Raw genomic sequence first — 12274 nt, 5'->3', positions numbered from 1 at the left:
GGCCACACAAAAAGATCCTAAAGCACATCCTCAAGAAACTTCAATAAGATCCAATGACGAATTGTCCATTGCTAAGATTAGGCTCTACCACTAAAGCATCATTAAAGTGCAAAAGTCCTGCAACAATTGTGATAGTCCTAAAAAGGAAAAGCCTCCATGCATGTGAATAGATTATAGGAGTTTTACTAAAATCGTGATTAAAAATGATACTCCTCCATATTGACTATCTATAGGATCAGCTTCAGCAGGCAAGGTTCATCACTACATTGGATTTAAAATCAATGTTTCATCAAGTTTGGATAAAAAGAAGGATTATACACAGATCAGCATTAAAGACCAAGAAAGGGCTTTAGGAGCGGCTGGTGTTTCAATTATGTTACGCAATCCTCCAACTACCTCTATGTTGCTAATGAATAAGGTATTACAACCTTTGTTGGGTCCTTATCTGATTCTACTGTTGTCAATATGTTTTAAGTCATAGCACATGATAAGAAGTTATATGTTTTTGTTTCAGCAATGAAGTAGAAACACTATTTAATGGGCAAGGAGACCACTGTGAATACAAATCAGAAACCTTTACAATTGCAAGCTCACAATAAGCTACACTAATATCGTCATTGTAAATAGATGGTGTTTTTGTAACAAATTTGTTAGCATTTTAATTTGCACCTAACAATGAGACACAAAATGGAAGAGACCTGCACAGTACAATAGCTTTTCAAATTAGAAAGGAAAACTCCTTGTAAATCAAACAGTAACTGAAAATTGGACAAAATAAACTCGCAGTTCACAAAATTTCCAATGATTTTTTGGTTGTTCACATTCATGCTGAATAAAATGTCAATTTGTATCTTTTTTGTTTTGCCTAGTGTACAAAGTCAAGACACTTTTTTAAACTACGTAAGAGATTTTTTATATTTTTACCAAAAAAACCCAAGACGAGACACTCATGTATCTCAACTACAAGAAAAAAGTAAACAAAACAAGTACACATAAAGATACAATGACTCCAATGTTAAAAGCTAAAAGAAAGTGTTGCATTCAAAGCGAAAAGAGATTGACCCTATAATTACTGCACTAAAAGAATTTAGCCATATCCAACTTTAAAAACAAGTATTTCAATATACTGAACGATACCAATAAACAAAATTTATTAGAAATAATTCTAGGGACAAAAGCTGCTAAGTGAGAAAGTAAAATAATATAAATATTAGTGCAAAACAAGGGTTTACTTGCAAACAATAATCAGATTTGCATTTTGTTCAAAGAAAAACAGGAAGATACTGAGCATATCCTTTTGTAATCATAAATTTGGGGAAGATACTTGTTAAAGTATGATAACTATGGTCAGATACATGAATGATACTTTATATATATATATATACAAATTGAAAACTGTTCATCATTTATATGCCAGATCATAATTGCAAGTCCATGTATATCGTCAAATGTGTTCTGTATGAATATTTCATGTTCTATCTTTACTGATTGCAGAGATGATATTGAATCAGATTAAATCTGATTAATGTCTCCATGTCCGGCGATCTATATATATATAGTATTTAGTTAAGAATGAGGTCTTAACTAATCCCAATTAATAATCAGTCTCTTCTTGGTAATCAATCGATGCATATTAGAGACATGTCCTGAGTGGCCTTGTCTCCACCGTGTGGAGACATGTCCATTCAAGGACATGCCTATTCAAACATTATATATATATATATATATATATATATATATATATATATATATATATATATATAATCCTTGAAACGACCTGCTTAGAAACATCAAAATTCATAAATGTTTATTTAGAGCAGGTTGAGCATTATCAAAATCACATCGAACTTGAGATATTCAGTATTTATAAATAATAAGATTGGATCCTTTCTACATTCGGTAAAATGACCAAGATCCACATCTTCTGATATAAATCTGCATATAACAAATCAAGGATTAGTAACCATTCTATTCTGAAATATAAAAGGTATCCATTACTCTAAATCTGATAGAAATTTAATCTACATTTATATGGTATTAGTATTACGTTAATAGATAGCTTCTATTATTGTCTATTATTATTTAATGGTTATCTATTTGTAATCTATTGCAAATATTAGAATATTCCTAATATTTAGTTAGTTGTTAGTTTACTGTTAGCTAGAATAGAATATTCCTATTCTTTACAATCGTTTCCTAAGGAAATGTCATTTACTCTTTTGTATATATTGATCTATTGATCATTGTTAATAATGAGCAAGTATTTTACCAATTACTTTGTAATATGGTATCAGAGCCATTGTACTTTTTTTGACAAAATTTTCAAATAGAATTCAAAATGAAATTTCAATACTTTTTTGATAAAATTTGGATTGTCAAAATTGGCCCTTTTTTCTTCTGAGATTTTCATGGCCCTTGCTTCTGCAATATCAAATCTGAGATTTTCACGCAACCCTCCTTGCCTACATTTCATCTGCAAAATCACAGCTGATTTCTGCCCTCTTCAGCTGTCATTTTTGCTGACGGGATTTGCTCACGTGATCAAGGTTTTTTTGCCACTTTTTTTCTGAAAAAATGGTCATTTTTAATGATTTGACGACGTCTAGGGCTTCAAAAACCCTCACCACCATATCGCTTCTGTAATGTTCCCAATTTTAATTAATTTGAGGCCCAAGTTATTAATGTTTGTATTGGTGGGTTCCAATTGATTTATTATATCTTAGACCCATTTTAAATTAATTGTTCCGTAGGTGTTGATCGTCGGCTATCTTTGTTTACCACATAGATTAAATGACTAATGCACACAGACAATGAACAAGAACAGCAATAGTAGTACTTCCTTTATCATTCACATATGCCAAGAGATTACATAGTGAGCATAAGATGCTTTACAATGATCCCAAACGGGGTATAAATACTTTCTGCCAAACCTTCCCGAAGGGGTCCGTCGGCTACAAAACAATCCTAATCTACCCGTCGGCTAAAAAATACAAAATCTCTGACGGCGTAACCAAGTCAGCTACAGAATGCAAAATCTACCGACCACATCATCCCCCCCAAAAAGAAAAGTCGTCTCCTGACAACTAACAAAATAGGAGACAACACACATACAACAAACAAAAAATATTAGATAGAATATGGTGCCCCTGAAGAGTGCTGTTGGCGACACAACTCATACACCTGATCTGTCCGGATTCGCAAATCTTTCTGAATCTGTGAATTAACCTCTACGGCCTCCTTCAAAAGAAGTGACGCATCCATAGCCTGTGTCCTGGCTAACTGCAACTCCTATTCTGCTGCATCCTTATCCCGCACAGCCGCTTCCTTATCCCTCAACAGAGCTGCCCATGCTGCCTGCTAATTGGCCCAGTCCACGGCTAACTTCTCTCTAGCCTCCCTCTCAACTGCCAAAGATCTGTCAAAACTCCTCCCTTGCTTCCTCCACCAATTCTACCCGCTGTCGAGTCTCCTCCAACAATTCTTTCGCACTTCTGTGGCCATCGGCAATCTTCTGGAACCTCCTTTTGCATTCGGCTTGCTGTGCCAAAATTAAATTTTCTTGCATAGTACGTATTCCCTCTTTTCCCTTTATCTTATTTCGATCCTTGTTAAGCTGATTTGGCATTAAGCTTCATTCCTCCCTCCTTCCAGGCTCATAGGGCAACGGCGCCAAATGTTTACCGCATAGATTAAATGATTAATGCACACAGACAATGAACAAGAACAGCAATAGCAGTGCTTCCTTTATCATTCGCATATGCCAAGAGATTACATACCGAGCATAAGATGCTTTACAATGATCTCAGACGGCATATAAATACTTTCTGCCGAACCTTCCCAAAGGGGTCCGTCGGCTACAAAACAATCCTAATCCACCCATTGACTACAAAATACAAAATCTCTGATGGCATAACCAAGTCGGCTACAGAATGCAAGATCTACCGACAACAATCTTTGTACACCCTCGAGATGTTTATTCGAAGGGTATTTAAGCACGGCATGTAGATTGTAGTCAGTATGTGATTTAGATTATTTCTTTGTATTGCGAACTACTGTTCAAGGTTCTCTATTGTTCGCCATTTCAGAAGTGAAAGATCTTCCCTATTTGGCTCTTACGATTTTTATGGGATTCAACCCTCACCCTATTCCATCGCCTATGACACTTCGCTCAAATCTGGGAAATCAGAGCACCATCTTTTGGCATTTATTGAAGGATCATTCGTATTCAAGTTTCTGATATTGTATTTGATCTACTTGTGTTTGTATGTGTAATGTCCCCATTTTAGTAGTTGACCAAGTGTGTGTGCGTTAGCCTTGTTCTACATGGTCGCGAGGGCTAACGAAGGGTTTAAAGGGATCCTGGAGTGTTTTGGCCTAGTCATTTCCAGTTTGGGCCAAAACGAAGTTGATTAACTCAGTTTTAGGCATACTTACTATTTTTAGTAAGTCGGCAGGACACAATGCAGGTCAATTTTGGTGATTGGATTCGATACTCCTCAATGAGAGCTTTCCGATGAGCTATCACTCGCATTATTCGGAGTCCGATTGCTAATACATTTTAATGCCTGAAGTTTTATTAAAGTAACGTCTAATTTAATTGTAAAATATTAAAGTGTTACTTTAATATTTATTTTATGGTGCTGTGTACCCAAGGGAGACATAAGGGGTATTTTAATATATGTTTTATATATTACACATCTTTTATCCCGCATTGCCCATATGAGTTGAGCGGACCCTTGAGAATAGAATAAAAGGAAGCATTTGTGGCTTCATTAGGCAGGTTGAATATGAGAAGAAATTGGTGTGTGAGTTGCAGCTCCGTTCTTGGCATTTGAGGACGTCTATCCTCTCTTGTAACATTCTAGATGTCATTCCCTTAGGGTTTGGCCTTTGGAATTCTTTGTTATTGGCTTCATTATCAAGCAGTTTAGTTGCATTTCCGGCTACAGGCAGATTTGGTATTTTGCTCATATCTTCTTCACTACTTGTCCGACGCTTATGCCGCTTTGAGGGAATGGTATTACGAAGGCAGTGGATTGATTGAAGGACAAAGTATTGTAGCAGCAAGTTCGAAAGCATGGGCTGGAGTATTATGTCAATACTGCTGAAGTAATTAGTGAGTTGTTAAATTTGCCATGTATTTGGTTTTATGAATTCTGAAAATAACATTTTATTAGCAGCAGTTCATTTCCACTTTGCATATTATTGTAGTTTCTTTCTTGTTTATGTTGTATGATACCAATTCCATGCACAAAACACAACAAACAAATAAACGTTTGATTTCCGGAGTTATAAGGGGTTTAAAACATTAAACGGAGAAATAAGAGGTTGCATGCAAACTCTTTGACAAAATTCCTTTCAACAAATTGGTTTAGTTTTTTGGGACATCCAGGGGTGCCCATTACAGTATGGACGAATTTGCATTCATTATTGTGACTCAGACACCAATTGTGTGGCATTCGAACATTCTCGTATGGCCTCTGCATTACACGTACGGCCTACCATCTTTTCAAACTACCGTACTTCCCTCCCACCCTTCATCTGTCAGCCGTATAGCACACCATACTACCATCTTGGCACTCTCCGCATCCACTTCACCTTCCATCACCACCATACACCATCTACAACCACTGTACCACCCTCCTTAAGTCACCATATGGCCCTCTTCTTACCCTGTACGGACTACTTATTGTTCACCATACAGCCTCCAAGATTTCCTCCACCGTACCTCCACTCTCTCCCTCTACTTCATCGTACTGCATCCCTCCACCTACCATCGTACGGTCCTCAATTTGTACCATACAAACTCATTCGTACACAACCTACACCCCTTCCTCCTCCACCGTACGGCATACTTCCAGGCAGCCTACCACACCGTACGGTCCATTCCAAAACACATATACAGACATTATTACCACACAATTTGCTAATCGTGTTTTATACACTGCATAGCTAGCATGGAACATTACCAATTTGGCTCTAAGTCCTATTTGTTTAATTTATAAGAAAAATCACTACCATTGGGGCGCAAAGACCTCTAGAAGTAGGAAAATTCTAACTATCTTTGGTGAATTAGAGATGGCAATACAAGCTACAGTCAAAGCTTGTAGTCTATGTATTACCACAACCACTCCCAGTCAAAGCTTCGGCTCCGATTGCTTCTTAACTCCCTACGTTCTATTATTGAACACACAATAATAACATGAATCAAAGACAATAGGCACAAATTACAATCAAGCTTCTAATTTGCTCTATCACAATTGCTTCCAATCAAAACTTTGAATCCAATTGCTTCTTTTATTCACTTCTCTTCTAAATTTGTACTACACAACCAAAGTTATGCTTGCACAAGTGTGGCAGTGTAATATCCCTCTTCCCAATCTTTTAAATATTTACCACTTTATTTCATAAACAATCCATGATCTCTCTCCTTTGTGTTTGTATTCATTTATATATTTCATTGTGAAAAGGGATGTGTCTATTCAAATTATATCATTTATTTATATTAATAGTTTAATATTAAAATATTATTATATATGTGAATCATATCATATAAAATTTGTTTCTCTATTAAATATTGTTAATTCTGTAACTTTGATCTCATACTGATCTGATTCTATAGATCGTACAGATCTGAGAATGCATGAAATCCCTTTCTAAGTAAAGCCTATAAGTAATTGTCTTCTCCTTAATAGGTATCGACATCTCCTTTAGGCAACATAGTTAAGGATTAACTAAGTCATCTTGGTTAGTTTAATGTATTAACATATGTCTCCTTGTAAAATTGTCAATTTTAAAGAGAGCAATTAAGGCCGACTTTGGAAGAAGGACATGACCCTTGGTTACTATATTTAATAGGGTATGAATGTGGATAAAGGACACACAAGAAATTCTAAGTCTGCTCCTTTAGCATTCATTGCCTCTTACAAATTATAGCAGATATAAATATATAGTTGCAGAATTCTACATCAATTAAAGGATACTGTCTATACTAGTTGGTGTTGATAAAGACCATCTACAGAAAAGTACAAAGGCTTCATATCAGATCTTCTTGTTTAGAATTTGTAGAACTTTACAAATATTACGATTATAATGTAATATCATATTATATGATAATGATTTGTATATTATTTATTTATATTTTTATATAAGTCTCTTATTCAAATGTTGCATTTGATCTTATGACATATTATATTTATGATCCTATATAATATTTATATGTACAATTATCATATATTATTATTAATAGATAATATAGTATTATTATTTCATTCAATATTACTATATTTATCTAAGTAATGTATTATTATTATGCCAAAATATATTATTTTATATTATAACTCTTATTTCACTATCATGATTAGGGGACATGACAGGTAGAGCTTTCTTGCATATAACAAAAGATGATTTTTACAATGAGGGGGACACACCTTTATATAGGCAAAGGAGTCAAGAAAAAAGTGGAGAGAAAAGTAGGAGCAACATAACCAACTTTGACCCTGTCTAACTAACAAGAGAAATTATTAGATTACATGTCATTATACATGTAAGTCGCATTACATGTAATTACACAATTTCATGTAATACATCCTTTCAATTAAAAGCATGAAATAAGACGAAGAAAGAGGTAAGAGAAATGAAACAATCCTAGGAATTGTTTTGAAGGGCCTTGTACTTGGCAATGCTATCCCAGATGATTACAGGATCGGAAGTTCTTGTAATTTGTACCACTACATTCACCTTGATAATCATGGTGTTACGTCTTTTGATAACCTATGACTCTCTTTGATGAATTGTCCGTTGGCATTTGAAAACTTGATGTGATCAAGCTTTTCTCGCTCAAGTTCTTATGAATTCTCCTTTGTAGATTGGCACATTTTGGAATCTCTGACACTTAGAAAACCTTCTTGATGGTGTCCGGGTGTAAACTTGAAATAACTTTCCATTAGAACCTTTAACTGGTTTTTTTATTTTGGCAAACAAAGTGCTTGGCAAGTACTCACATGAACTTAGGTTCTCAGACAACCCTCGGGAAAATGGAGACCAAATGAATTGTCATTTTTTTCAAGCATGCCTTCTTTATTGGATGTCTTCATTTTTTATAGAAATTCTAGCATATCTTGAATTGCTACAACATGAAAGTTTCAATGGGATTGAATCCATGAAAGCTTTGAGATTTGAGTTACAATGATGAATCCATGAGGAGTGGATATTTGAAGTATGGATTAGATTCTTATGAAACACATGTGATGGCTGTAAATGAACCGAAAAGCATATGTAGAGGATAGAAAACGGTAGGTGGAGAGAGAAAACATGAAGTGGATGATGAATATGCTTTGGGACATGAAAGTGAAACGCATGGCAATGCCTGTAAATGAAAACTCTTGATCTTTAAAAAGTAACTTGGGCTTTCAAGATGTCATTGCACGGAAAGTGGCTTACATGTATATGCAACATGTAATGAGAAACAAAAAGTGAGATGACATTGGAATGCAGATGGAGGATGAGCTTACATGTAAGTGCATGTGAAGGATGAGATGAAATGCTTTATGACATGGAATGATGGAATTACATGCATTTTTCTCATGAACTATAATTGCATATGAAAGGAATGGATGCAATGTGTCTTGGCATCTGGCAAATATAGAATGAAACAATGCACTTGCATGAAGAGGTGAAAGGTGGAGTGGAGTGAAACATGCTCAAGTTCTTGGTAAAGAACTTGCAATTTCTTCCAAAAGAAGAAAAACAAGAAAGCAAGAAAACGAACAATGAAAACAAGCACAAAACAAAAACATACCTTTGGTTTTAGACTTAAACATGCCAAGAGGAAAGTTACTTTCATGTGAAAATTCGAATTTGGAGTTTGGGAAAAATCCAAAAGTATAAAAATGAAAAATTTCATCAATTTTAAAGGAAAAATACACTATTCATGGCATATATATGGACAAATGTGCAATAACAAGCCATAATATGCATGGAAATAGTAAGATAAGCATGAATTGATGAACAAGTTTGAAAATATCCACTTACTTGGAGGTTATGAGCCAAAATAGCAAAATTTATAAATTTTGAAGACCAATTCTCCTCAAATCTGGATTTTCAAACAACTTTTTGACTTCTTGCGTACTTGCATTCAACAAATATTAATCAGCAATGAAGGATCAAATTTGACATGAGAATGCCAAAAACGTAATCGCTAAAAGCAATAACATGCATTAAAACTCAAAAACAACCCCTCTTAAACCAAATGTATGGGCTGAAATGTCACTTTTTGAGTTTTTCTTAAACAAAAAGGTGGTCTTTTTATGCAAATATCAGGGCCATTTTTGCAAAAACATGGCCAGAAAATGCACAATTTATTGACCACTTTTTCCTTGTGAATGCAAAATCAACTTTCCCAAATGCAAAAACTTTACTCCAAAATGCAAAAAAATGGATAAAACCTCAATTTTCTAGGCATCTTTAGCAAAAACGTGATTCATAAAAGACATGAAATGAAATTTTTTTGACATTTAAAGACAAAAACGTGTTCTTCATTAGTACATATATGGATTAAAATACCAAAATGACGTTCTATTTGAGCCAAAAAGTGATCAAAACTGCCCCAAATCTGGGCGTTTTTAGCAAAAACGTGGCTCAAAAATGCAAAAATGTGAGTCATTTTTGTCTTGAATATACAAAATCATGACCCCCCAAATGCATATATATGCATTAAAACTCAAAAACACCCCTCTTGTGATGGATTTCAAGCCATAATATGGACAGATCTAAGCATTTTTTATGAAAAAAGCATTCTTGGAGGAAGAAAACAACAAGTTTTTTTCCCTCGATTCTTCAATAACGGGTTTTTGGGATGCAAATGCATATATTATAAGCAAAACTCACCTTTTTGGTGTCATTACACATTTAAAAACTTTCAAAAATAACTTTCATAAGGCAAAACACACCTTTTGGGTGTCATTACATGACTTAAAAATGTGCATACAAGGTAAGACTCAGTTTTTTGGTGTCATTGCATATTTTTGCAATATGCATGTCTCACCTTTTTGGTGTGATTGCATGTTTTTGCAATATGCATTTGCACGTCTTTTATGCACTTGCATGCATTTCCATTCAAAATCGCACCTTTTGGATGCAATTGCATATTTTTGATAAAATATGCTTGTAGACATGTTGCAAACAACTTGAGTGGTAAATTAAGCACATGTCAATTTAATTTTTGATAAAATATCACTTAAATGGGACATAAACAATATTTATACTGTCATATTAAAAATATAATGTGCAAATATCATTTTAAAAGTTAATATTTGCTAGAGCATTTGATTTAAAAATCAAAAATTAAATTAAAAATATATAGTTAATATAGTCACTTAAGTGAAAAATCAAAAAGCAAGCTCAACTTAAAAATATAACATAAAGTGCACTATAATTACTTTAAGTGAAAAAGTAAAAGATAAAGTAACTTAAAAACATAACATAATTGAATTTAAGTTATATTTTTCAAAAAGTAAATGTCAAATTAAAAATATAACATGATATTTTTAATTCGTGCAATTGCGTCAAAAAAGTCCACTTTCTAGGCACCAAATTGGTTATATCTTTCAATTGCCAACTCCAATTAAGCCCTAAGATAGATCAAATTGAAGGGAAAACTAAACGCAATGACTTAAGCAAAACCAAAAGACTAAAAACCAACAAACACACTTAGAAATGAGAAAAATGACTTTGAAGGTCTCACAAATCAAGCATAGGCTCGACAAACAGAAAAACGAAAAAAACTTAACAAAAACTTTTAGTAGAAGGATTCATTATATTAATTGGAGTCAAGCTTTTGCTGCTAAATCCTTTTAGAAGGATAAGGGTGAGTCTCATTCACAATAGTCTTCTCAACAGAAGTCCTTTGCTCCAGCATGAAAAGGCTCTAAGAATAAAAACATTCAATGCAACTACTGCCACAAGTATGGTCACATAAAGGTTAAATGTCAGAAATGCTTAACTGCCCAAGCTAAGCAATTTAGTTTGCAGCCAAAAGCAAATAGTGCAGAGCACACTAAGCAAACAAACTTTGCCTTTTACGCCTTCATAGCGAAAAGACCTACAGATCATTGGAAGTCGCTTTCCTAATACATTGATTTGGGTGTCTCTCGTCATTTCACCCACAGCAGAGATTGGTTCACTGACTACCAACCTTTTTTAGATTCAGTTATTTTTGGTGGAGGGGAAGAGTACACTATTGTCGGCAAAACCAACATTCATATTCAGTCTACTGGGAAGAATTTAATTTTTCTCGATGTGTACTATGTTCCAAGGATGGAACTCAATCTACTCTCAATCAGTTAGATGTTGTGACACTCTCAACGATTGGATATCACCTTCAATTCACATCAGTGCACCATCACTAATAGGGATACTCAATATGTTGATGCAGTTGGCCTTGAGGATCATGGTCGTTTTAGACTTGTTGATTCTCATGACCTAGCTATGGCTGCTCGGCGGTCTTCTATTAGCTCACTTTGGCATCAGCAGTATGGGCACTTAAATATGCATCATCTCTCTCAGCTTGCTTGGGAAGAGCTTGTCCTTAGTTTGCTAGAGATTTGAACTCAACTTGGAATTTTTGATGCATGTTGGGATGGAAAGCAACATCGCACACCTTTTCCAATAGGTGATTCGTGGTGCACTTCTCAGGTACTTCAGCTTGTTCATGTTGATATCTATGGCCCAATGGCTACTCTTGTTCTTGGGTCCAAATATTTTCTGTTGTTTGTTGATGATTTTAGTAAAAAGATGTGGGTATATTTTCTTAAAAAGAAATTAGATGTGTTTAATATATTTCGAAAGTTTAAACATCTAGTTGAAAAAGAGTTTGGGAAACCTATTATTGCGCTTAGGATAGATAATGGGGGGGGGAATTTTGTTCTACTAAATTCTCTAGCTTCTGTGATACTCATGGCATCAAGCGTCAACTAACCACACACCAAAACCAAAGTGTAGTTGAACATCGGAATAGAACAATCACCGAGATGGCTATATCCATGGTCGAGCACAAACATGTTCCGAATAAGTTTTGGGTAGAAGCAACTAACACTGACCTTTTGAACCGATCACCTACTCTAGAGGTCAAAGATAAGACTCTGGAAGAGGCTTGGTAAGGTCACAAGCCCAAAATCAGTCACTTGGAGGTTTTTGGCTCTCTTGCTTATGTTTAGATCCTTGATCCATCACACACAAAGTTGGATGCCAAGAGTCAAAAACTCATTCTTGTTGG

At 34.7% G+C, this 12274-nt stretch overlaps 1 protein-coding gene across 7 annotated transcripts in view; it reads right to left on the bottom strand.

Annotated features, from left to right (window-relative positions):
* The window catches only part of EMB1417 (Pentatricopeptide repeat (PPR) superfamily protein), a 279888-nt gene that overhangs the window by 140548 nt on the left and 127066 nt on the right, over nt 1-12274 (bottom strand). The window lies entirely within an intron of this gene.

Source organism: Cupressus sempervirens, chromosome 8, assembly GCF_028749045.1.
Source record: "Cupressus sempervirens isolate cs-2001-9-10 chromosome 8, ASM2874904v1, whole genome shotgun sequence".
Lineage (NCBI taxonomy): Eukaryota > Viridiplantae > Streptophyta > Pinopsida > Cupressales > Cupressaceae > Cupressus > Cupressus sempervirens.
Note: the sequence above shows the minus strand (reverse complement) of the source record. Positions and strands in the feature narration are given on the sequence as shown.